General features: G+C 24.1%; 1 long non-coding RNA gene across 1 annotated transcript in view; it reads right to left on the bottom strand.

Moving 5' to 3' along the window:
• Positions 1–1,463: 1,463 nt before the first annotated feature.
• The window catches only part of LOC135924880 (uncharacterized), a 43,612-nt gene continuing 17,745 nt past the window's right edge, over positions 1,464–27,330 (bottom strand). The window contains exon 2 of the long non-coding RNA XR_010571432.1: positions 1,464–1,852. This is a non-coding gene — a long non-coding RNA (uncharacterized LOC135924880). The remainder of the gene's footprint in view (positions 1,853–27,330) is intronic.

Raw genomic sequence — 27,330 nt, 5'->3', positions numbered from 1 at the left:
AATTTATTCTAATGTAGAGGGGGCTGTGTTACATTTTTATATTATATATAATATATAAATACTTTTTTTTCACTAATATATATTTATTCTGTAGCAAAAAATGGGATGAACTTCACTTTAATCATCACCCCACTTAAAAGATATGCAAATAGAAGTAAAATATTAAAATCTTTGTTTAAATATTTGAAAATAAACTGTATGCTAATAAATTAAGAAATTTCTCTAAAGTATATTCAAAAATTAACATTTTGACCTAATAAATTATATGACATGGAAATACCACATTTTATGATAATATATAAACCACTAATATTTTTATTTTACATAAAAAATTCGAAATAAAATTGATAAATTTAGACATATTTAAAAAAAAATTCCAAGGCCCCACACGGCTCGGCCAGAATTTTTTAAAATAATATTAGGCCCGACCCCCTAAACCCGATATTTTTTTAAAAAATAGGTCCGGCCCTAGCCAATCCTACTTTCACAGATCTCTAATACAAAGCGGAAATAGGATATTTTAAAATTCTCAGAAAACGGAACTCCTTCTGACTTAACTAATTTGAATATATGTTTTTGGCACATCTGAATATATCTAATTAAACAAATGGTATATATTATATAAATGATGCTCAAATGCTTTTCCAGAGAAATTTGATTTTTCAAACTTAAAAAAATTAAAAAAATAGTAAATAAATGACTTAGATTTGGAAAATAACAATATACTTTGTGAGAGGCATTTTTAAATCTAATTTTTGTTATATATCCTACAAATTTATAGTCTTATTTTTAAATTATATACTAAGTTTAAACTTAAATTATATGTGTTGCATGTGCACTATTATAATTTATATTTAAAATTTAGTTAAATTTATTTTTATATCTCAAGGCAACAAAAAATATATATATTAATATATATTTTTATATCTCAAGGCAACAAAAAAAATATATATTAATATATATTTTCATTTCATTTTTGTACTTGTTTTTTTTTATTTTTAATATAATAACTTGTTTTTTTTTGGCTTTTTAAATAAGATATCGATTTACTATAACAATCATTCTAGATTAAATATTCAAGCCTTATAAATTTCATTTCATTAATATGAAACAAAGGCATAGCCAAGATTTTATTGAGGGAGGGAAGGGGCACTATTAGATTGGGTTTTTCCCCACATAAATTTTACTGGAGGTTTTAGGTTGACTTAGCTTTTGGCTATCTTAGAATTAAATAAAAATAATTCTGGGAAAAACATTCTTTCCGGAAATGGCCTAAGAGAGGAAATTAAATTTTTCTAGTACAATACAAAGCTTATTTATTATTCTTATCTAAATTATATTGCGTTTAGAGTTTTATAAAATCATTTGAAAGAAGAGTTATTATTTGTTTCAAGTTTTTTTTATAAAATGATAGATTAATTACTCTCCCTTATTTATTTTTAATTGACAAAGAGATAGAAGTATAAATAAAATATTTTGGATTTATTAATAATTAAAAAATTACACACACTAAGCTTTGTATAAATAATTCGCTATTCAATTATTCACAAACAAAGAGATAAGCAATGAGAAATTTCGATAATTTTCGCAAAATCAATAACAAATTATATAAAATAGAGAAATTTTTAAATATAATTCCGGTTCTTTTTTGGATATATACTTCTCCTTCTTCTTTGCTCAATAGCGATTTCCAGGTTTACCCAGTTAAGCAGTTTTCCCTCTCCATTTTTAACCGTCCTGAGTATTAATATTTGTAAGATTCATTTTTATCATATCCGCCACTTTCACCTTTATCCACGTCATCTTCGGCCTTCCTCGAGGTCTTGATTCTTCTACTAATCGAAGTACATCTCTGGGTATGTATTTTTTTTTAAAAACTATCATTATTAATATGGCGTTTTAAGTTAGTTAATATTCACATATATTAAATATTAATTAAAGAATAAATAAAATTGTGGAAAATATAGAAAATTGTAGAAACCAATTTTTAAGTTAGGTTTTCGCAGGCGAAAAAAAAATTCTCCAATATGAGCATTTTTTTAAAAAAAATAAAGTTCCGCCAATAAATTTCAAATAACATGTAACAGTAGGAACACTTGAGACATATCGACTCAACTATATATTAAACAAAGATTTCTAAATATGAGTTCGTAGACATAAGACACTTAAAATCAGGCATTTCCACTTATCCACTCAATTTAAGGCAAAGATGATCTAAAATAAAATTCTAATTTCATTACATTCATAATGCATATTTTATTCGTGACATTATTACCTATTAAGATTTAGGATTATAACTAACTGTTCATATATAACTAACTGTTCATATATAACTAACTGTTCATATATAACTAACTGTTCATATATAACTAACTGTTCATATATATTTTTATTTAAATATATTTATTATATGACAAACTAGGTAAAATAAAGACCATGACTTACTTATTCACTTTATCATACTCAAAAAAAGTGGTTTATTGGGAGGTTCACCATCACGGAAACAGAAATATTAAAGAGAAGTAGGTGTAGGTGTTATGAATATTTATTTATTTTTAAAGTATAGCCTCTAAAACTTGATCACCAGGATTTAGTGTTGTTAAGCGGCTCGATTTGAGTCGATTTTTAATACTGTCAATTCATCATTATAGCTAGAAAAATATTGTCTAAGCCTCGAGATTTAGTAAATAGATGCCTAAATTTTTGTGGCATCTATGAGCAAAAATCTTCAGGCGTGTGTAATGTTATTCTGGATAAAATACTGAGTTCGCGGTTTTTAAAAAATCGGCTCAAGTCTAGTCTTCTAACAACATTATAAGTATTACTTATTTATGGTCCTTTTGAAAAATTAAAAACTTTTTGAGAAAAAATTAATTAAAATTTTTTTCAAACAAAACTCTTGGAATTTATAAAAGTTTTTTTAAAAAAATATATACTTTGTTATAAATAATTTATATAAATTAACCTATTTCCTATATTAGAAATAAGACAACTTGCGGATAACTTACTTATAGGTGACATCATTAATAGCGACACTGGTATAAATTCTAATTAATAAAAATAATTAGTAGTATTTACCTATTATTAAAATATATAATATTGATTTATCATAATCAGGTGTGCAATTTGACCCGGAAATAGAGATAGAAGAATCATTAGGTGTTTTCTTTTCTTTCTTTTTTTAAAAATTTTTTTATTTGTTTTTTATTAGCCAATCTAGATGCAGAACAATTAGCAAGTAATGTTTATAAATTTATAGCCTACAACAAAATTTTATCATTATTCTATTTAATAGATTTAAACTCCTATTTGGGTAAATAAAATATTTTTTTAAAATAAAGAATTGTCTCTCCAAATCGATTATCTTTTATAATAGACACAGTTTTTATATCTTTATATTTTATTGGTATCTTCATATACTTTATATTTAAATTATGATCCAATGGCATCATCGTCGAAATCAATTTAATGAGTTTAATATTCTAAAACGCTCTGAATTCCTGTTGACCATTCTTATTATCAAAATCTATCCAATTCTTGCCAGAACTGCTACTCTAAACCGATAAACCTCCGATTAATACCATCATTAGAAGGCATTCAACATGGTGGCTTACTAGAACAAATTTTACATCAATCACTATGTTCATTTTTAAGTGATAGTATCAATCAATCAGGCAATATGCATAATAAATTTAAGATACAAAAAATTCTCAAAAATTCTTATAAGAATTAATACGATCCCCTGAACAGCAATGTTCAAAATAATCATAGAAAGAGTGTCATGGTTCATCGTTCATCTATAGGCCATAATATATATAAATGCATGAGACTCTATCACATTTCTCGGCATACCAATTTTTTCTATTGAAGAATCACTTTTTAATTCCCAACATTCTTTATATCCTATGATCAACAATTATTTTTTATTATCCTGCCATCCTTGATATAATGAGCATGGTGTAAATATATTTATAAAACGAAATATCAATCTTAAGTTAGAAAAATTATCTTGACTGCAGGCTACCCTACTTACTAAAGCGGGTAAAATTTGATCTACACTCACCTTCACTCTCCTTCAGCGCTTTTATATCTTATAAACTCCCGGATACTCTATTCCACGATGCCACTTACCTTTGGATTTTCCCAACATCCACACTGGGATTTATTCTTGATTGCCAACTTCGACGCATTTCTCAAATTGGAAAAATCTTTAGAAAAATTCCCTTTATTTTTTTAACTAACTTTGGAAACGGTTAATAATTTTTTGAAGCTATCCTTCCTGATTACTTACAGATAAGCTTTGCCCCGCCATAGAAATCAGATTTAATGCGATATGTTAATGCCGCCCATGTGTGCACTACATAAAACTTTTATTGACTCAAAAGGTCACCAATATCTGCATCGCAATTGTTGTAGAGACATATTTGTAAGACATACCAAATTACATTAATGCGATATCTCGAGCCTTAAAATCTGCTTTATAGCTACAATGCTAACTTTTGGCACTCCACTCACGTCCCAACCTCATTCAATGATTTAGGGATTGGTTTACATAAAAACTAGATGGATTTTGACAAAGTCCGCTATCAACATAAATCTTTTTTTATAAATATGTTATTTTTATTACTTTCAATATTTACAAATAATTGGTTGGAACATATGTGTAAATATATTTTTTTCATTATATCAATTTCATAATATCTAAATATAATTAAATTTATGGCTCAATACTGAATGCATTTTAATACATTTCTAACTTGCTTACCTTTTATTTAATACCCATACCAAATTTTTATTTATTAAAAACTTCCCCCCTCTTCCAAATAATATTAAACCTATTAAGACCAAGAGTGAATGCTACATTTCAATCAAAATATTTTTCATCTTTTGATTCTCTTATCCATAATTAATGATTTTCTTTACATTTTCGGGATTAAGGAAAAGGGTATTACGTCAATTCGGCGCGGAAAATTCGGCGCAGAGCTGCGACAATTCGGCGCGTATATAATACAAGCTGCAATTTATTATAAATTTATTAGCATAAAAAAAGGATGATTAAATAGAAGTCATTTTGAATGTTAGTCCTATTAATTATTTCTTTATTTTTTTTTACAAAAATCTCAATTTTATTTACTAAATGTGTAATATCAATAAAAAATTTAATAATATCAAAAAAATTAACAACCAATATTTATACCGATTTCTTTGGTCTATTTAAAAGCTTTTCACCGGTTTTATTTCTTAAATAGGTTTTTAACCTTTTAAAGTTGAAGAAGACCTTTCATTAGTGCAGATACTAATTGGTGGCTAAAACAATTAATAAAGTTTTGATATTAGGTAGGAAATCTAAAGTGTAATTACACATGGAAAGGGTCTGCAGAGCATTTTTAGGTCTCAAAGAATACTCTACTCTGTCAAGATTTACGAAAATCAGACATCACAAAGTAATTTAGCATATGAGCCTACTAAATCATCAACGTAAAACTCTGAGATTTTCCTTATATCCTCTTGTGTTTCAAGAGTAATCAACAATTTATACTCAACCGGCAAAAGAAAATCAAAGCTTTTTAAAATAAAATTATGACTAATAAATCTTTCCTTTAATTTAAATAAAAATGTATCAATAAGTAAAAGGAATAAAAATGTTTATTTTATAACAATCCTCAATAGTAGATGCATCAATATTTGATCATTTAGATTGTCTTAGAAATCACTTTCAGTTTAAAAATTTCAATCCCAAACATATTAGGAAACTCCTTTACTTTCTCAAATATTTCATGAAATTTTTAATCCGCATTCTTTCTGATATTTGTTAATATTTCAACAATGTCCTTCGCTCTATTCATAACATCTCTTAAATCCAAATAAATTTTTTGTAGCATTTTGCTAAAATCATATGTATAATTAAATTAAAATAATAAACACTTTGAATTGATATTAAAAATTGTGGCTTAATAATAGTCTGCAAAAGATTCTCAGCATCTGCTGAATCTTTTTCCTTGCTCAATATATAAAATTCCAGTCCTGCAAATACAAAATCATATAGTTCAATAAAGAGTTTCACCGACTCTTGTATTTCAATGAATTTAGTCGGACAAAATCTTTTTAGTTTCTTTTTTTTTGATTTTTTAAATCAATGTCATGATAAGCCACATCCTTGATAATTGGAATGTCAAATTTCTTATATTTAATGATACTGGAAATATATAATTTTATTTTCAATTAGTATATTTATAATTTCAATACCTATAATATAAATAAATAACAAAATTGCGCATTTATTCGTAGAACCGATTTGGGCATATTTTAAAAAACGGTCGATTAAGATCTTAGCCAAAATAATATGTAAGATTAGAGATAGAGATCCAAACCTTTATTTTTCTTTATTTCTTTCATTCTTCTTTGCGCAAAATCTCCAGGGTTACATAATATTGGCTACTAATCATATCAACATACCTTATAATATGGTAAATTGGTCCACCAAAGAAATCGGTATAAATATTGGTTTTTAATTTTTTTTGATATTATTAAATTTTTTTAATATTACACATTTAATAAATAAAATTGAGAAAAAAAATATAAAGAAATAATTAATAGGACTAACATTCAAAATAACTTCTATTTAATCAATTTTTTTTTCAGAGTTGTTAAACGCTACTTTTAAAAGTAGCGCGCTAACGCTATCGCTATTTGTTAAAAAAAAGTAGCACGCTACCGCTATCGCTATTTGTCAAAAAAAGTAGCTCGCTATTAGCTTTTTAAGCTACTTTTTATAAAAATAATTTACAAATAAATCTTTTATTTTTTGCTTATAACGTTATTGTTTAGTAAATATATAAAAATTAACATTTATAAATATTAAAATATAGTTAGTTTTGATTATAAAAAAATTTATGTAATAAAAATAAATATTTATGGTAATTTGTTGTATTTTAATAATAAAATCATTTCAATATTATCATCCCCAATAGAGCGACGATCAGAAAGTATAAGTTTTGTCTTACTAAATAATCTCTCGACACTAGCACTTGAGGGTAAGGTTATATACATATTTTTAATATAAGGTAGATTATCAATAATTTTATTTGCAAGTACATCGTATGTCTGGCATCCTATTATCATTTTGAGGGCTAATGCCACAGATCGTCTTTTTAAAGTCCTAGGGTCTAGCCAATAGCCTGTGATTCCCAAATAAGTTCAAAATTATTTAATCAGATCAATTTATAAATATAAATAAGTTTTTACCTTCTGTTATGTGTCCAAATATCTTCCGTGGTACATATATATGATATCTCTGATAACTCTACTATTAGAGGATCTTTCATCATTTTAAAGTTATCTTCTATTTTATTCATTAGTGTCTGGCGGCATAAAATTGATGTACCAGGGGATAGAGTTTTATCATCATGGTAAATGATGGATTATCAACTAAGGACATTGGCTAAACTGTATAAATTATAAAATCAACAATAACTTTATCAGCTAATTTCTGAGAAATATTGTCATTTGCATTATTAATTAATTTGGTGAATTGAATTAGTCTTTTTGGATTAGAGTCGCTTATACCGAAATTATTTAGATGTTTCTCCATTCTTAAAACTCACGAACAGTCTTATAAAATAAATATTATTAGAATGTAAAAATGACAATTTACCTCTAGGTGTTTCTTGAGTATAGCTACGGGATTGATTTGAGGAAATATTTTTTTTTTACATTTTAAACAAATAAATTTGAAACCAGTTTTGGTTATATATTTATTTTAAAAAAATTTTCAAATCTAGGGAATGGGAAATTTGAATTATAGCTATTAAGAACATTTTCTTCCCTGGTATCTTCCATTTCATTAATAATTGTCTGAATCACTTTCAACGATTTGAATATCCATAGGCGATGACATTTTAAATTATTAACACGTGATTTAGGTTTATAATACAAATGAAAATAATTACAAATTGAGATTATATTTCAATTTCAAAATTAAATAATAAATCATAAAAATTATAATTAATTATGATATAATATTTAAATTTTCATGTTTATACTTACTTTCATTATATTTTTTAAAAGTAGCAAAGTAGCGGCTACTTAGCTACTTTCAAAAAAAGTAGCTCGCTAAAAAATTAAATAATTACAAAAAAAGTAGCCGCTATTAGCTATAGCTACCAAAAAAGTTAGCGCGCTACTTTAACAACTCTGCTATTTTTATACTAATAAATTGAAGATGTATTAGATACATGCCAAATTGTCGCTGCGCCGAATTGACGTGGAACCAAGGAAAAGTTCAGGCTTAAACAACGTAAAAGGAAAAATAAAATTATTTATACCCCATAAAATCAGGAGAAAAATATATGATTAAACATAAAAAAGACTTCTAAACAAAATTCAATCTATACTCAGAAAATATATTTTAATGTATATTTTATATTTCTATTTTCATATTTGTATTAGATGATTTAGCTTTTATAGATACAGGTATAATGTTATTTGATCTTAGATTATATTTTTATTATGACATTTAATTAATTAAAATGTAAAAAAATATCATTTATAATTTTTGATCTTACTATTAACCAGGGATGCGAATACGGCAAAAATATTTTCCGGGTTCAGTTCGGGTTCGGTTTAAGTTAAAAAAATAAATGTTTGGTTCGGGTTTGGCACAGGGAAATATTTTTGAACCCTTAGTTCTGGGTTTAGCTCGGGTTTAAGAATTTTTGAATTGATAAAAAAAATCTATATTAAATCATAATTAAAAAATTAGACATAAATTTAGTATAAAAAATAAATTTTATATTTTATTTAGGCAAAATATAGTTAAAAATACAAAGCATGGGTCATGTATCAATTTTAAAAATTTTATTTAGACGTATTTCTTTAAATTAATCATATCCAATATAACAATTTTTACTTTGACTTGTTTACTTTTATTTTCCTAATTAATAATCTTTGAGAATAAGTTAAGAGTTAAAAACAAATGCCTGAATGAATTTTATTGCTTAAAATTTATTAACACTCCAATAGGAATCTTTAAGAATAAATTTAAAGTAATTTAAAAATGGCGAAAATGAATTAGGTTGTTTAAAATATATTAACACATCACTTAATTGGAAATTTGAAAATATTATAAAATCTCAATTATTTGTATTTACAATTATAAAAATATCTTAATATATGATTTTAAACAATACACTGAACCCGGTTAAACGCAAGTTCAAATGAAATTCTCGGTTTCAGCTCGGGTTCAGATTTTTTTCCAAAATCCCGGATATTCTTTACCGGGTTTGGGTTCGGTTCGTCCCTGCTATTAACAAAACAAATATTGCATTATTAAATTAACTTTATAAAATTATTATTAAATATATTTTTTATAATAAATTTTTAGTATTAATTAAGATAACAAATTTAGTTAAATATAAAAATCTTATTAATGTTTTCCTTTGCCTTTTCGGAAATTGGACCCAACTTAAATAAGTTGAATTTTTTTTTGCAGCCTTTAAATTAGGAAAATTAAACTTATAAACAAACAAAACAATAAAAAAAAATGATAAAATGATTTTTTCAAACTTTTAAGACTAAAATTGATATATTTTGATATTATTCTCTTTCAATTATAATTTTTGTAATAGGGGAAGATTTTATGGATCCAGCTGTATATTTGTTCTTGAATAACATTCTTTGTATTATATATAATTATTTGAAAGTTTTAAATATGACTTCCATTTATATTATTTATTCTGATGATCATAAATAAATAAATATAATTCTAACAAAATACTATTTGGTCCATTATTATTAAGTATTTCTAAAAGTAGCCTCGTGGAAATATTTTTCTCTTTTTTAATGCGTATAAACTCAAAAAACAAGGTAAAATTATTTAATACAAAATATAGATTTCTAACGATATTAGAAATATTATATAGGTGATACATCCTAATATCTATTATCTGAATATGGACTCAATTACGTTGACCTATAAACCAATTTAGACTAGAGTAATGTAAATTTAATAGAAGATGAAACACAACTTATTTTGAACTCGGATTCACATAAGTAGCTTTCCAGCTTTAATGATATTGCCTGAATATGAAGATTATATTAATATATATTAAAATCAATATCCTCAAGGAGTTTTATTAATTTAGAATTTATGAAATCAATAGTATATCATGATAATAGTTCTCCAGAAAAACATGTCAATAATTTAATATTCTATTATAAAATAGTTATATAACAACATTTACCTAGGAAATACAAATATTTTTTTTAGAATATATAGGTTAATAGTCATTAAGTACGTTTCTTTTGTTACGGAATGTTGATTTAATAAATAAACTAAAATTATGAGATATTTTATAAAAAAAAATAAGTCCTTCAATAGATTTTCTTGGTTGCGCAGTCATCTTAAAATATGACAATTAAAATCTCTTTCAAGAGAAAATTCAAATTACAACAAAATTAAATAAAATAGATTATTTTATTGGAAAGAGGTGCTGGTAAAATAATACGAGTAAATTGCACAATGGCGATCCAAAAATACACTCAAAATTTTGTCAATTATTTAAAATAATTATATAGTGAGGAGCACAAATAGCATAAACTGCATCCGAAAAATGGTGAACCCGCATATTATCGTTAATGTTACCATTATAAAATCTTATGCCATTACATGCTATTTTTATTTATTTTATCATGTTTTATTAATATTTTAAGATTTATAAACCCTGAATATAATGGGTTGACTTTAAAAACTTTTATAACTAAATATTGTGATAGGTATTCTACCCAAACGGTGGAAATAAATTATCTTCCATTATGTAGTTTAGCTGCTACGATTTTTACTGCTAAGACAAGGAAATCTCACATCTCAAATCAATCTAGAAAGATAAACTTTCCCCATCTTCAAATTAGTTTTCGAAAAAAACGAAGGAAATATCATAATTACAACATCTCTAAACATCGTCTGAGTGGAAATGCCAGGCATATAATTTGCGGGTTGTTAACGAGTAGTTAAAATGACAATTAAAATTTTAGCCAAAATAATATTATCTAAGCCAGGAGATTTTGTTGACTTATCACAAAATTATTTTGTCTAAAATTATTTTTTAATCGACCAAAATCGGAGTTTTTATAACAACCCTAGATGTGTACTCTTTGTCTTAATAAATGTTCAAAATTTTTTTAGCTGATTTTTTACCACATTAATTTATAAATAAAAAATTTAAAAAAATTAATATTATTTTTTATTGTTCTATTTAATAGATGTTGAATCCTATTTAAGTAAGTAAAACTTTTTTTTTCTAAATTTTGTGCTCTCCAAAGAAGGCTTACAAAAAAACGAATCGAATCGAAAATCGAATAACTTATTATTCATATTCGTATTTGATTAGAATCAAATATGTGCTATTCAAATTCAGGCGAATTGAATAATTTATTATTCATATTTATATAAATAATAAAATCATAATTCCACTTGCTCCAATATTCGATAAATCTTTCTAAAGCTTATAAAAAATTAATTATTTTTTATAAACAGATGTAGATGCTTTAAAATGGCACTTTTAAGGATTCTACTAAAATAAAAAACTACTAATTGTCATTAAGATATCAATTATTACAGAAAATAAACGAAATATAACCCAATGATTTCATAACTTTATCCAAATGGTCAAAAATACTCTATGACAGAAATAATATAATTATGCTACATCCAAATTTGGCAATAACCAGTTTTTAAACCATAAAGTCTTTCTAATAATTTCTTCCTTCAAAGACCTACTGTTCTTCATTATCATATTTGTCTCTACTGAGAATAACCGCTCACATAAAGCCTAAGATACCTGTATGAACAATATATCAGTTGTCATTTTTGATAACACTGGAAAACAATCCCCATGTAATTTCTCCACCATTCTAGCGGACTCCTATTAAGTGATTCTTAATTCATTTAGATATGTTTCAACCTGAGTTGATATTTTGTTTAAAAATTCTATCCATGTTTGACAATAAATAATAAAATATATTTACAATTTAAGCTTCTGAATTTACATAATTATGCGTGTCAATCACATCATAAAATATTAAAGGTCATGCAATAAGTAATTTAGGTAATATTCACAAAAATTAATGGTTAAAATTTTTAAAATAATAATAATAAATTAAACTATATAAATTACAAATTATATATGCAAATAAAATTAATATTAAAATATATCATAATTCAATTAATATTCATGAATATTAAAAACAAATTATTCCAATATAATAACAAAAATTAAATAAAAATATTTTGAGTCGAATATATTAAATCTAAAAACTTTATTCGAATATCGATTATTCATTAGTCATTAATGCCGGATTTTAAGTCTTGAAAATCAAAAAATGATTTACCGGTTATTAAGAAGGGGAAAAATGAATAAATAAATTAAATGATTAAGGTTTAAAAGGTTACTCGTCACTTTATACACTAAAAATTATATTTTAAACTCTTTTTCAATTTTTATACTTATAATAGATGAATTAGATAATCCTTCGGGTATAAATTTATCTTGAATTATATTCTATGTATAATGATATTTATAATGTAAAAATATTATCCAAAATATATGGCCTTAGGTGAAAAGGGTTTTTTTTATATAACAACTTTATAGAGTTTGTAATGATACATTTAAAATATGTTGAAAGCGATATAAATTCATGTTCATAATGTAATAAATATAATAGTTACACTAAAAGAATCTTCGGCTAGATTATTCAGCACTTGTAGCTTATTCTTCTTAGATGGGATTAGAAATTTAATCACGGATAATCTTTCATCCATCTCTAGTCTTATATTATAAAGAGTTTAATTTAACATTTTCCATAAATTCCTTGATTTCTCATAATTAATTTTTTTTTAATTGCCATTAAATAATATATTTCTTTCTTCTCTATATTTAAAATTGATAAACCTCGTCTCAATAGTAACTTGGGTGATTTATGATAAGATGCACTTAATTATTATAATTGTTAATATAATTGCATTGATAATATTTAATAACTTTAATGAAATCATTAATAACTTTAATGAAATCATTAATATATAATTAAATAAATTTCCAAAATTGAAAAAATATATTTATAGGTATTTTGAGAACATTTTTTTAAAAATACATTGAAAATGAAACCGTCTCCTTAAGCAAAGAAACTAATGGCAAGGTAGAGATCGATGTCATAAAAAACACAATCATTATCAAAATAAATAATACAAATCGTTAAAAAAAATAATGTGGCGATTCATTACTTTATCCTTCATTCCTTTTTTAATATTATTTTATCCTTTGTACCCATAGCATCAAATGTTAAATTAATCATATTATTCTTCTTTTCTGGCTCTTAGTCTCCCAAGCTTGTGGTTTCACTTATCATAAGTTTTTTCTGTTCTCATCCACTTTTAATCTCAGCATAGAGCTCTTTTCCTGAGCTCGCCGATATTGTAATTCCTTTTACTATCTGTCTCAAACTATTCATCGCCTCGTTAATTTATGAATTGTTCCTTGTTATTCTCTTCCTCATATTCAAGTAGTTCTAACATGTTCTGTCAAGTTTGAACTTATTCCTCACTTATCGGCACTTCTTTACTCATATCCTGATTGAGTTATCTTGAAAATCTTTATTTGTATTTATTGATATAATATCCATGTGTTGTCTCATAATTATTACTCAACTCTCGGACCATCATTATATTATTATTAATCTTTTTTCTTGCCCCTTTCAACCAGATAAAATCATATAATCTATTCAGTAAAGTTCACACAAAAATAAATTAAGAAATGCTATATTAATTGATTAACCTTTAAAAATAGTATATAATAATTGTAAAGCATTTATCCGCCATACTGATTATATTTATTTCCCCATTTCTATCTTAACTATTTTCTTTTATATCCTTTAAAAACTAACCAATTTTTTAAAATTTAGACATTAGGATCATCAAATAATCTTTCCCACCTGGAACCACATAACATTCTTTTTCCTTTTGTAACATTCCTACTCGTCTTCATTTTTCAATACTTAATATAATTTTAAATTTGATTCAGACAATTATTACTTTAATAATCTTGACCAATATTTCCATATATTATAAACACAATTTTCTATAACAAATTTACATAATTTTAATTTTTTTTACAATTATGAAATTGATATTCATTTAATAGTTTTCTAGTTTAAAATATATCAAATTAATTTTAATATAATATTTTTTATTAATTTACAGTAGCTCAGCAAGGTAAAATAGTCAACCAATTTTTATGATTTATGTTCCTATAAAAATAAATGACTCAAGTTTAACTTAAAAAGAATGAATAATTTGAATCTCGTTTTTATTTATAATACAGGTTATTAATTATTATCTAATACTATTAAATTTAATCTTTCGTTTTTTTAGATTTTCAAATATCGGAAGGTAAGTTACTTTATTCATAACATTACTTAATAGAGTATTAAAACTATATCTACAAGCATTTCATATAACATCATTACATTTTTTTTAAATTAACTATTAATTATTTTTATTTAAGCCATTCAAGATGCAGCTGGAGGAAGTAATTTTATTAATATTTTTCATTTTTAATATTAATTCAGTTCAATTAATATTTATATTAAATTTTTATCGGAAATTTTTCAAAGCTATAATATATAAAAGAGAAAAATATTTTTTATTATTAATTTTAACTCTTTCAACGATTTGAAATTTTTTAAAATTTCTTTTAGTTCAAATCAAAATATAAAAATATTGTGAATTTCTTTTAGCTCAAATCAATAAAAATATTGTGAATTTAAAGTACTATTTCTGAATTTTCTTAAATATAGCTGATGACGTAGACGGTATAATAATGTTTCTATATAAAAAAAATCATAAGTAATAAATTTATAAAGGGGGTAAATAAAACATTTCCATCTAACAGAAATGGAATATTCAATCTGATAAGAATTTAAAACAACCTTTTGTTGATTTCACTAAATAAATACACCTTTAATATCATATATTTCATATATTAATCATTATTCATTATAAACATTATTTTATATTTAGCCGTACCTGATTTAGGTATACAATTATTTTTTCCTTAATGCTGATTATCATTTAATGTGCTTATCAATTTTAATAACAAAACTTTATTACACTATCAGATTTTCCCATTTTATATTGTATTCATAAATTAAATATATTAATCTTTTGATAAATAAAAAACTTCATTTCTTAAATAATAAAAGCAATTACGGGAAAAAAATAAATTTAAAAAAAATTCTGCACGGTCGCCTTAAATGACCTTTTCATGGGCGAGAAATTTTTGCCCATTTTTAATGGGTTGAGCTTGACTGGAATTTGAAATGTTAGCTTTTAAAAATATTCCTGATCTCTTTATAATTTAAATAATAAACACATATACAGTAGAGTAAGATATGTAGATCTAGAGAAGAGGATTAATAAAATGGAGTGAATAAAACGTCATCTTTGTTTAATGATATTATAATAATAAATGTATTTTTTAAATGATATCTTTTCTTTATTATAAACTAAACCCAACTTTGATTCATAAGAAAACAGATTTTCAGTTTTCTATATTTATTCAAGTTTTTTGCAATCTTTTAACAATTTTTTAATATTCATTACATCTCAAAATCTCTTTTTGAATAAATCTTCTCTCCTTAAAATGCATATCTTGCTCTGTATTTATTTACAACATTTGAGTCAAAGATATAAATTAATTATCAATCCTCTATCTCTCGATTAAAATTAAGAAAATTAAATATAAATATTTTAATTTAATTTTATTTTATTAAAATTAAGTGGAAGAAGCAGGTATCAGAATAATAAAATGATTTCAATACAAAATAAGAGTTTCAAATTTATATTATTCAATAAAAGATTTTAAGAAAGTAATTTCATATTCGGAAATTCAAATAAATTATATTTTTTAATCTTTTTATGAAATAATTAGCTGACCAGGGTAAAAAATATCAAATTTATTTTATTGTGGTCCATTTTTTTTCAAAACTTAATAAATTTGAAAATATCAAACCAATCTCATATTCAAAATACTCAAAGAATAGAGTATTTGAATAGTTAATTTGTATTCTATAGAAATTATACTTTTTTAGAAAATTTAATTTGAAATAATAATTTTTTAAACAATATCTGATAGTTGATTCTTCAAGATTATAAGGATCTAAATATAAAATTTATTTTAATTTTTGCATTTTTATAAACTAGAAACTTGTTTTAATTTACTAATACTATTATAATCAGCAATAAATATATAAAGGTGGTTAAATAAATCATTTCCCTCTAACAGAAATGGAATATTCAATCTGATAAGAATTTAAATCAACCTTTTGTTGATTTCACTAAATTAATGCACTAATTATATAATTCATAAATTAATCATTATTCATTATAAACATTATTTTATTTTAAGTCGTACCTGATTTAGGTATATAACTATTTTTTCCTTATAGCTTATAATCAATTAATGTGCTAATCAATTTCAATAACAAAATTTTATTACACTCTGTAAGATTTTCCCACTCTATATTGTATTCTTAAATTAAATATACTAATCTTTTGGGCTGGGTTGGAATGATATCCTTATAATTTAAATAATAAACAGATGTACAAGGAGAAAGATATCTAGATCTAGGGAAGAGCAATACCTTCGATTAATAAAATGGAGTGAATAAAACGTCATATTTGTTTAATGACTATCTATTATAATAATAAATGTATTTTTTTAATCATATCTTTTCTTCATTATAAACTCTGCCCAACTTAGATTCATAGGAAAAAAATTTTTTCAGTTTCCTTTATTTATTCAAGTTTTTTGCAATCTTTTTGACAACTTTTTTATTATTCATCATATATCAAAATCACTTTTTGAATAAATCTTCCCATAAAATGCATATCTTGATCTGTTTCCATTTATAACATTTGAATCAAAGATATGAATTAATTATCAATCATCTATCTCTCAATTAAAATTAGAAATGATATAAATTAAATATAAATATATTAATATATATATTAATTAAATCTTATTAAAACTAATTGGGTTAGAATAATAAAATAATTTCAATACAAAAAGAATAAGAGTTTCAAATATATATTATTCAATTAAAGATTTTAAGAAAGTAATTTCACGGAACCTTAATTAGATTTTGATAATATCGTCTTCTATTTAAAATTCGAAATGCGAATATATTTTATATAATTTTTTTTTGATATTAAATTAAAATATAAAATACATGATAAAATAATTAAAACTTAAATTTATATAATTTATTTTTGAGATATTTTTATTTTAAATTTATTTCATATATTAATTTTGTGATCCGAGTTAGAGAAAAAAATCAAGATTTTATCTACTTCATTATATTTTATTAAAATTAGCAATTTTCATACTTAAAATGAAATTGAAAAAATAAACATATTTGAAGAAGATGAATAGAACTAAGAAGAGAATTCATTTAATTTTGATGTTTATAAGATATTTTCAGTAGAGTATCAATAAAGTCTCCATTTCAAAATATCTTTTAAAATTAACAATAAAGTAGAAGTACAATGAATTATGTTTGTTTAATAAAAACGAATCTCGTACTAATCATCAACATGCCTTTTAATTTTACAAATGTCTTTTATAATCATAGTAATTCATGATTTTTATTCTAAAAAATTGTCAGATTAAAAAGTGTTTTTTTTTAAATCTATTAATAGGATCTAATCGATAAAGTTTGCAACAATATTATGTTAGTTTGTTAATCTTAAAAGCCTATTTCATCTGTCAAAGTTAAAATAATAAGTCTGCCTTAGCCAGGATTAACTAAGTCTTTGTTTAACGTAAATAAATTAGTTCGAATTACGAAAAGATATTTATTATAAGATCGATTTTTAGAAATATTTCTTAAGTATCAGATAAGAAACTAAATTACGCAGAAAAAAATAATAATTTCTTATATATAAAATAAAACGTTCAAAAAAATATAAGAAACATTTAGAACTAGTCACTTAATTACTAAAAAATACTCTTTCTTATTATTATTTATTACAAGTTTTTGTATATGATCATAAATTTTTAAAAAAATTATTGTCCCATACCGGTTCCCCCTAAATATTCCTTAAACTGTGCTTTATTCTAAAAACAGAATTTTTAGTTTTATAAGATGAAATTGGGATAAAATTATTTATTAGAATATTATAACTCCTTGATTTTGACTGTATTTTTAAATGATAACTAATAGGTTTTTTCAATTTATAATATACATTTAACTCAAATGTATTATATCTTTTTTAATCTTTAATTTAATTATAGGTGACTTTTGATTTTGATTGTATTTAAATTTTGACAATTGAATTTTTCTTCAAATAATTTTTTTTTAACTTTTAAATATTTAATAATATTATAGATGATCAAGATAGTAAAATATATTATATTTTTATATATTAAAGATAATATTAGGAAAACCTATACAGAGGGAGGGGGTCAGAATTTCATTTTTACACCGCTACTCAAAATTATTGTGTTATCCCCCCCCCCACCCCAGACATTTTAACTTATAAATAGATTATAATATATAAAAAAAATAATAGGTGAATTTTTTTGGATCTAGAAGCAGATTTTTAGATATGCCACTATTAATCAGATAAATAGTATCGGCGATATTAAATTTAGGCAATAAATATAATTTTTAAATTTGTTAGAATTGGAAAAAACTACAATCCTTTCAACTTTTAAGATTAAATTATAAATTGAGGTATATATATTCTATACATTTATCCGACATACGGATGACTATTATAAAATATTTCCATAAAGATGATTATAAAAGTCGTAGCTTTAGTATGTTTCTTTAAAAATATTTTAATTTATTGTTAACATTCCAAATTCCTTATTTATTTATTTTTCGATTAAGATATTATATAAACATAGTCTAGCAAGAATTTTTTTAACAAGGAAAAAAGAAGTATTAGTTGATTGTTTCTCCCATAAATCTTATTGGAGATCTTTAGGTTCACTTATTGCATGCTTTTGGTGGTATATTTTTTTTAAAATAATTTTGGGTTTTAAGTGATTTTAAATCAGGATATTAAATATTTATCAGTATAAATTCAAACAATTAACCATTAATTTCCTCGTAAAATATGGAAATGATCAAATATGGATACTTAAATATAATCAAATTCAATTCAATTATATTTCTTTCTTTTTTTAAACTTTATTTGGTATAAAATAACACACTTAAATAAAAATCATAAATTATATAGAAAATTGATAGATTTATTTAAATTTTAATTTGTAAGGCATAGTTTTTTTTCAGGGTTCAATTATTATTTTCTTTCATATTTTTAATCAAAGTTTTAAATCTATTTCGGTTGTCTTTTTTTTTACTAAGATGTTTTATTTAGCAGGGTTATTTCTTTAAAATAGATCAGTCCTTTTCCCGGCTTGATGGTAAATTTGAGCTGTGTTTATAAATTTTATCTCATTCCACATATTTTGATCATTAAAGATATAATGAGTTGATTATCACCACTCTATATAAATCCTAGCTGTTTTATTACAATTAAAAAAAAAATTTTTCCTAAATTGTTCAACAACTAAAGTGATTTAGGAGGTCCATCTTAAATTAATTTTAGTAAATTTACAGACCCCAGACCTTTAATTTAGCAGGGCTTTTATTTTTTGTTTGATGTCGATGAATAGATTTTTTGGAATAAATTTTTTAAGATAATTTTTGGAAAAATTATAGTTAGATTTTTTGGAATAAATTTTTTAAAATAATTTTTGAAAAATTATAGCTATAGATAAATAAAAATATTATTATAAATAAATATTTGCTTGAGATAAAAAAAAAATAAAACCAAAATAATATTTAAATATTCCTTCAGATTTTACTTTTTTAAGTTAAATAAATAAAGTGGTAATATATGTCCAATTATTTTAAAGTGTTTTTATTTTTCGAGTAATTTTATTTATTTTTTCACACAGAGCATTTTTTTCTGATATCTAAACAGGAATGATTATAATAAAATCTTTCATTAAAAAAAATATATTGCTATTTTATAGTCGTGGTTAGGTTTTTAGTAGGTGTTTTATTAATATATTATAATTTATAAGTTAAGCTTCGCAATTAATTGTATTTATTTTTCATGATTGAAGTATTATAAAGAATAATTTTATTTGGTTTTATTATTTTGTACATGCCTCGGGATAAGACATGAGCGGATCATTTCCACTAAAACTTTGACTAAGTCGTTATAAATCACGAAATATTTATTAAACACTAAGAAAGTTAATGAATAATTGAATTGAGTATAAAAATATTTTAAAATAAGTGCCCGATTATTTAGAAATAAGGCCCACATCTTTCTTTCACCTATGAGCATAATCTACAGGCTTACTTAATATAAAAATATTGATCGGGGATTAATTGACCATTTAGAAAGTTTCAAAAAAAAATTTGCTAGTGCTCCCTCCTTTTCCCAGATTTTTTAACAAATTTTTATTTTTAAACTTAATTTTAATTATAAAAGAGATTTTAATAATAAAATATTAAAAATATCATGTTATTTATTTTGATCTTCCCTCAAGAAACATAATCCAGATATGTTTCCAATATGAGGATAAATATTATCGAGAAATGCAATAAAAATATTATTTTAAATGATTAGAAAGGAGGTTGAATGTGTCTAGAAGATTTTTAATTGTCTATAGATCCTTCTTTGAGATAAGTAAATTTTTTGGTATATGTCTTATAATTATTTTATCTATTTTTTATTCGGTGACCTTTTGTTTCTATTCAGGAGAATATTTATCCAACATTCATTATAGGGATGAGTATAAATATATTCAATAAATTATATTAGATATTGATATTGCAATTCCATTTCCATAATGTTTTAGAATAGATGATCCATATGATCTTTAAATATGTTAAACATTTTCATTTATTTGTTAACATTCGTAGTCCATCATTTATTTATCACGATTAAAATTTTAAATAAGCATTATTCGCAGTTGTTTTTTAAACTTGTCTCTCAAAAGACCTTCTTCTTTCTCAAAAAAAATAATAAAATTCGGTAAATTTTTTTACCATTGATTTTTGCATCATGAGCCTTTATTTAAGCAAACCTCTCCCCCACCCATGCTAAGCTAGGACGTATAAAGGGGCTAAAGGAGTAGTTCTTCTCTTATATTTTATTATGGTAATATGGTTAGATTTAACTGGGATATAATTAAAAATTAGAAATAATATGACACTTCGATTTTGATTGTATTTCAAATTTCAATTATTGAGTTTTTGTTAATTAATAATATATATTTACTTTAAATTTTAATTATTAAGTTTTTCTTAATTTATAATATATATTTACTTTAAATTTTAATTATTAGTTTTTCTTGATTAATAATATATACAAACAATTTTTTTTAAAACCTTCATATCTTTTATAAAATAATAGGTGACCAAAATAGTAAAATATATTATATTTTTATATATTGAAGAGATCATATTTATAAATTAGAGTATATTCTATATTAGTGAGTTTCGTCCATTGTCATTTTTTTTTATCTTAAGCACTTTTATCAGACATCCAGTGGATGAGCATCATAAAATATTTCCATAAAAATGATAAGATATGATGGTAATAGCATAATTTTATAAAAATCGTGGTGTATTAGCAGGTTTCTTATAAAATATTTTAATGTTATGGTTAAAATTATAAATTCCTTATTTATTTATTTCCCGATTAAGGTATTATATAAACATAGTCTAGCAAAAATATTCCTAAGATATGAAAAGAAATCATAGGTGAAATTTTCTACCAGAAATTATTGGTAATCTCTAGGCTCACTTATTGCGTGCTTTTGGCCGTACATTTAAAAAAATATTCATTTTGATGTTTAGCCGATTTTTAAAATTAAAATTTGGATTAGATATTTGTTTAAATAAAATTCAGTCAATTGATCAATATTTTATTCACAAAACATGAAAACAATCAAATATGGATAATAAATTATGTCAAATACAATTATATTCCTTTCTTATTACAATATTAATTTTATTTGGTTATTAAATAATAATAAACATATATAATTAAGATCTATAAGATTTTTATGGATTTATCTTAAAATATAATTTTGTTGTTTTGGTAGAGTTTTTTTTTTAGATTCAATTATTTTAATTTTAAAATAAATAATTTAAATAGATTTTGGTTTTTTTTAACCAAGATGTATGAATTTAGAAAGGCTATAATAACATTTAGCACATCTTTAAAAATGTGGTGAGCCAAGGTCCCTTCTATTATAATATAAATTTAAAACTATCTTATCCTATATTGTTCATGGGCTAAAATATTATGACTTATTTCTATTGGAGACATATCACAAATAATTTCTTGAACGACGAATGCTTATAAAGCTTTTTTGCATTTGAAAGTGTAGTACAATTTAGAGAAAGCCCATTATAAATTAATTGTAATTAATGTAAATAATTTAAAAGAAATATATAATCCCGGCTTGATAGTTAGCCTTGCAGGGCTTTGATTCAAGTTTGAAGATATCTGATTTTTTGTTTTGGATGTTTGAATGAATAGTTTTTTTAAAAAATTAAAATATTTGAATATAATTTTTTTTAAAATAAATATTTTTATGAAAAATTATAGCCATTACCGGTATAAAAATTATGATATATATTATTTAAATAAATATTTCCTGAGATAGTATATTGTTAAACGACTCAATTTATATCGATTTTTAAATAACGGGCTTAATAAGATTTTAGCCAAAATAATATTATCGAATTTTTAAGATATGGTAAATAGAGATCCAAACCTTTCTTATATGAGCAAAATCTCCAGGCTTACATAATATTATTTTGGTTGAATCTGGCAGTTGGGAACAATCCAAATTGGACTAATTTAACAGCTCTAGCATGGGATAAGAAAAAAATTAATATTTAATATCTTAGAAAACGAGATTTTTAATTGTCAGAAGTGTTATTTTCTAAAGTAATTTTATTTATTTTTTTTAACCACAACATTTTTGTCAGATGTCCAATAGGAGGGATCATAATCAAATTTTTCATTAAAAATAGATATTGCAAAAATTTAATGTTCAATTAAAGGTCGTTGTCAGGTTTTTAGTATAAGCTTTATTTTATTATAATATATTTTAATTTATTGTTAATATTCGAAATTAATTTTTAAACTTTATTCTCTAAAATTATAGATGACGAAAATAGTAATTAAATAAAATATTTAATATATTGTGTAAAGTAATAGGCAGTTGCATATTTAGAGGGATTTCAAAAGATTTGATCCCCCCTTCCTCTCCACTAAATTTTTAACAAATATTTTTCAAAAATATATAAATGAGTTTTCATTAATAAAATATTAAAAATAATGTGTTATTTATTGCTGCCTTCCCCTTCAAAACCCAATCCTAGATACGCTACTAATAATAGAATAAATAGTAACGAGACAATAAAAATGATCTTTAAAATTCTAAGAAAATAGATTTTTAATTGTCTAGAAGATTTTTTAATCGGCTGGTAGATATTTTTCTGCCTATGAGTTAAATTGATGGGTACAATATGTCCTGTGATTTTTTCCCAAATATTTTTATCCAATACAGGAGCATTTTTCTCCAACATCCATTAAAGGAATGAGTATAAATTTAAAAATTTTTCAATAAAATATACTAGATATTGATATTGCAATCGCATAAGTTTTTAGTGTAGATGAAAAGTTCTAATTTATTTGTTAACATTTCAAGTCCATCATTTATTTAGCACGATTCGAATTTTAATTAAGATTCTTAGATGTTATTTTTTTCATAATAAGAAAGTTAAAACTTGAGAAATATTTTGTCCGTTATGATTTTTGAATTATGCGCCTTTATTAAAACAAACCAATAAAAAATCATAAAATAATATTATATAAACTTCAAGAAAGTATTATAAAATAAATTAAACAAAGAGCAATGAATAATGGGATATATATAGTCCTTTTAATCACGTAGTGTTTTTTTTATTAGTTTCCTTTTCTTAGACCCAGAATGGTACATTTGTTTACGTCAAAAGTAAACTATGTTAAAGGATACTATGGGCTAACAAAAAAACTTAAAATTGTCATATATATATATGTTTTATATTTTGATATGAAATTCATGGTGATTCAGAGATTCTGAATTTTAAAAATCTTGATTCAACGATGATGCATTCAAGCATGTATAGAGCATCCACGCGGTAAATTTAAACCATTATGCCTAGAATTTTTGAAGTATTTTTAATTTATATAAACTTTTATATAAATTTTTATCTAAATTTAAAATAATACACAAAGGATTTTTCAAAAAATTGTCTAAATACGGTAGGTATTCTACACATTCTAAAATTCATTTTCGGTCAAATCAAATTTTTTAAATTTAAATAAACGATTTAAAATTGTGTGATTCCATATCAATGAATTCCATATAATACGACATATATAAGTAATCGTTGAGATAAATTGGAAATGTTTATTTGAACCTGTTTTATAATATGTTTGCTGCTCTCAATATCTATCAAAACTTAGATTTACGCTTGAGAACAAGATAATATTTGCACATGGTAAATCAGATAGGATGAAAGATACTTTAATTATTTAGAGATCAGCGTAAAAAAAGGTTATTGGTTTGTAAATCCTTGATCTAAGTTCTTGATGACTTGTCGATAAGGTAGACCTCAGTTATGAATAATTTAGTTACTAAATCATGTTTAGGTTTTAATAGGTCTTAAATAATTGTGATTTCATTTCCGTAATCAATTAAAGGAATTTCTTATCCACATTAGTACTTAACGAATATCATAATTTATAATTGTAATTCTTTTTAACTGGTGAGTGAAAATAATTTCGCCATTTTATACCCGAAAATTTTATTTCACTATTCCTGCAGTTTTTCAATGATGAATTGCACATTAATAAAAGCTAAGGTTATTAAAGCAGTAAAAGTCAAGATACCCATGTAGAAACAAATTAGATTGGTATATATTTTATATTTTAACTATTGAATTTCATCTTAATTTATAATATATATACATATATATATACTCAAATAAATTAATTTTTTATCATTTTTTTATAAAATTATAGCTGATGAATATAGTAAAGAAATTTCTTATTTAATATATAATAGAGGAGAGCAGATAAACTATTGTCTAAAACTTTAGTAATGTTGTTTTATTTTTGGAAATGCTACTTTGCCTTCTCAGCCACCTTCAACTTCTCGTGACATATAATTTTTGAAATGAAAAGAAACAAGGGAATTATTGCGCAAAGGACTTGTGAGTTTAGCGTATTTTATTTCAAAAAATGTTTAGAAATTCAAATTTAAGTGCGTAATAGCATTCCATAATATATAATATATGGGGGAAAATAAATATTTTACATCCAAAAGCATTTTTAAATGATAAAATGTGTTTTGAGAGGTCAAAATAAATATGTTTTTGCAAAATAAAAATTAGTAAATACAATTCTTTTAAAAAAAAATTTTTTAAACTTGAATAAGTCATATTTTATTAGTTTTATAGGAATTTTTATATGCAAATGGTAATATTATGTAGAGAATAAAAATATTAATTATCTTATAAGAGATTTTAAGTTGGGCAGTATCTTGTATCTTTTTTTAAATTTTGGAAAGTATCTTGTATCCAGTATCTAAGATACATATTATTTGAAAGTATTTGTATCTTAACCAACTTTGTATTCAAAAAGATAGAGATACTTTAAAAAAATTTATATTGTAAATAGTATTAAAATTTAAAATGATATTGTTTTAAGATTTAAATGAAAAATTTAATCAAAATTTAGATATTTTAAGATAATTTTTTATATATGACGTTGGTCGTCATATAGCAATTTGCTAACAATTAGAACTACCATATTTGAATCGTTTTATATCTGTCTATTTTAAAATTATGGAAGAAAAAAATAGAATAATATGTTTATCTTCATCTTCAGATGATTCTTCAACCAAAAATTATAACAATAAATTTAAACTGCCGGGGTGGCCTAATGGGTAAGATGTAGGCTTGGAAACACGAGTATGAGCAAGGACGCAGGTTCAATCCTGATAAGAACCATAAAAACTTTCAAGTTTTTCTTCGATGACTGATGTGTAAAGACATATGGTATGATGAATTTCGGAGCTTAGAGATGACACCCCGGTCACCGACATGCCTGGACAGCCTGGTGCTAAGGATACCTGTCCAATAAACAAAATGAAGGACACAAATGAAAATGGTCAAAGCAAAGAAGACAAGACTGGCAAGTTTGAATATTGGGACGCTTAAAGGTAAGACGAGAGAATTGGCATCAAAACAAGAGAAAAGTTGATATAGTGTGCATACAAGAGACGAAATGGAAAGGACAGAAAACTTTGATGATTGGAGATGGGTATAAATTGTACTATAATGGACTTGTTAGCAATAGGAACGGTGTCGGCATCATCCTCAGCCAAGACCTAACCTCTTCAGTAGTAGAAGTCAACAGGATCTCTGATAGACTAATGAAGATAAAACTCTGCATTGGTCAATCAATACTACACATCCTATCAGTATATGCTCCTCAAACGGGTTGCAAGGAAGAAGAGAAAGATGACTTTAGAGCTATCCTTGATGAAGCTGTAATGGAAATCCCTAAGGATGACCTAGTCATAATTGGTGGTGACTTAAATGCGCATGTGGGGAAAGCAAGAGATAGCTACAAAAGGCATCCAGTCATCTAATAACATATGAAAGTGGTACAAGGAAAACACACATAGATTACATGCTAATCTCTCGCAAAAGATTAAAAGATGTAATAGACTGCAAAGTCATCACAGGAGAAGATATCGCCGCGCAACACAAGCTACTAGTCATGGATTTACACATTTCAAATAAATCCACTCAAAATAAGATAAAACTGGAACCGACAGATGCCTTTGCAATCAATGCAAACATTGAAACAATAGATTCCTCACAAGTCAGTGAAAAAATGTGGACAGACCTTTTATCCAGATTAATAGACACTGCCAAATCAACACTAGGCTTGACAAGGGGAGGTAACAAATCATAATAAGAACTATGGTGGTGGAATGAAGAGGTACAAACCACTATACAAAAGCCCTTTATAAAATATGGTACAAATCCAAAAACCCAGATGACAAGACAAGATACAAAAAATCCAAGAGATTAGATACAAAGTCGGTGGCTATGGCCAAATCTATGGCATACAATAACATATATGAAGATCTACATACCAAAGAAGGGCAAAAT

Source organism: Gordionus sp. m RMFG-2023, chromosome 2 (assembly GCF_954871325.1).
Source record: "Gordionus sp. m RMFG-2023 chromosome 2, tfGorSpeb1-WG-v2, whole genome shotgun sequence".
NCBI classification, from domain to species: Eukaryota; Metazoa; Nematomorpha; class Gordioida; order Chordodea; family Parachordodidae; genus Gordionus; species Gordionus sp. m RMFG-2023.
This window is presented reverse-complemented; position numbering and strand designations above follow the sequence as displayed.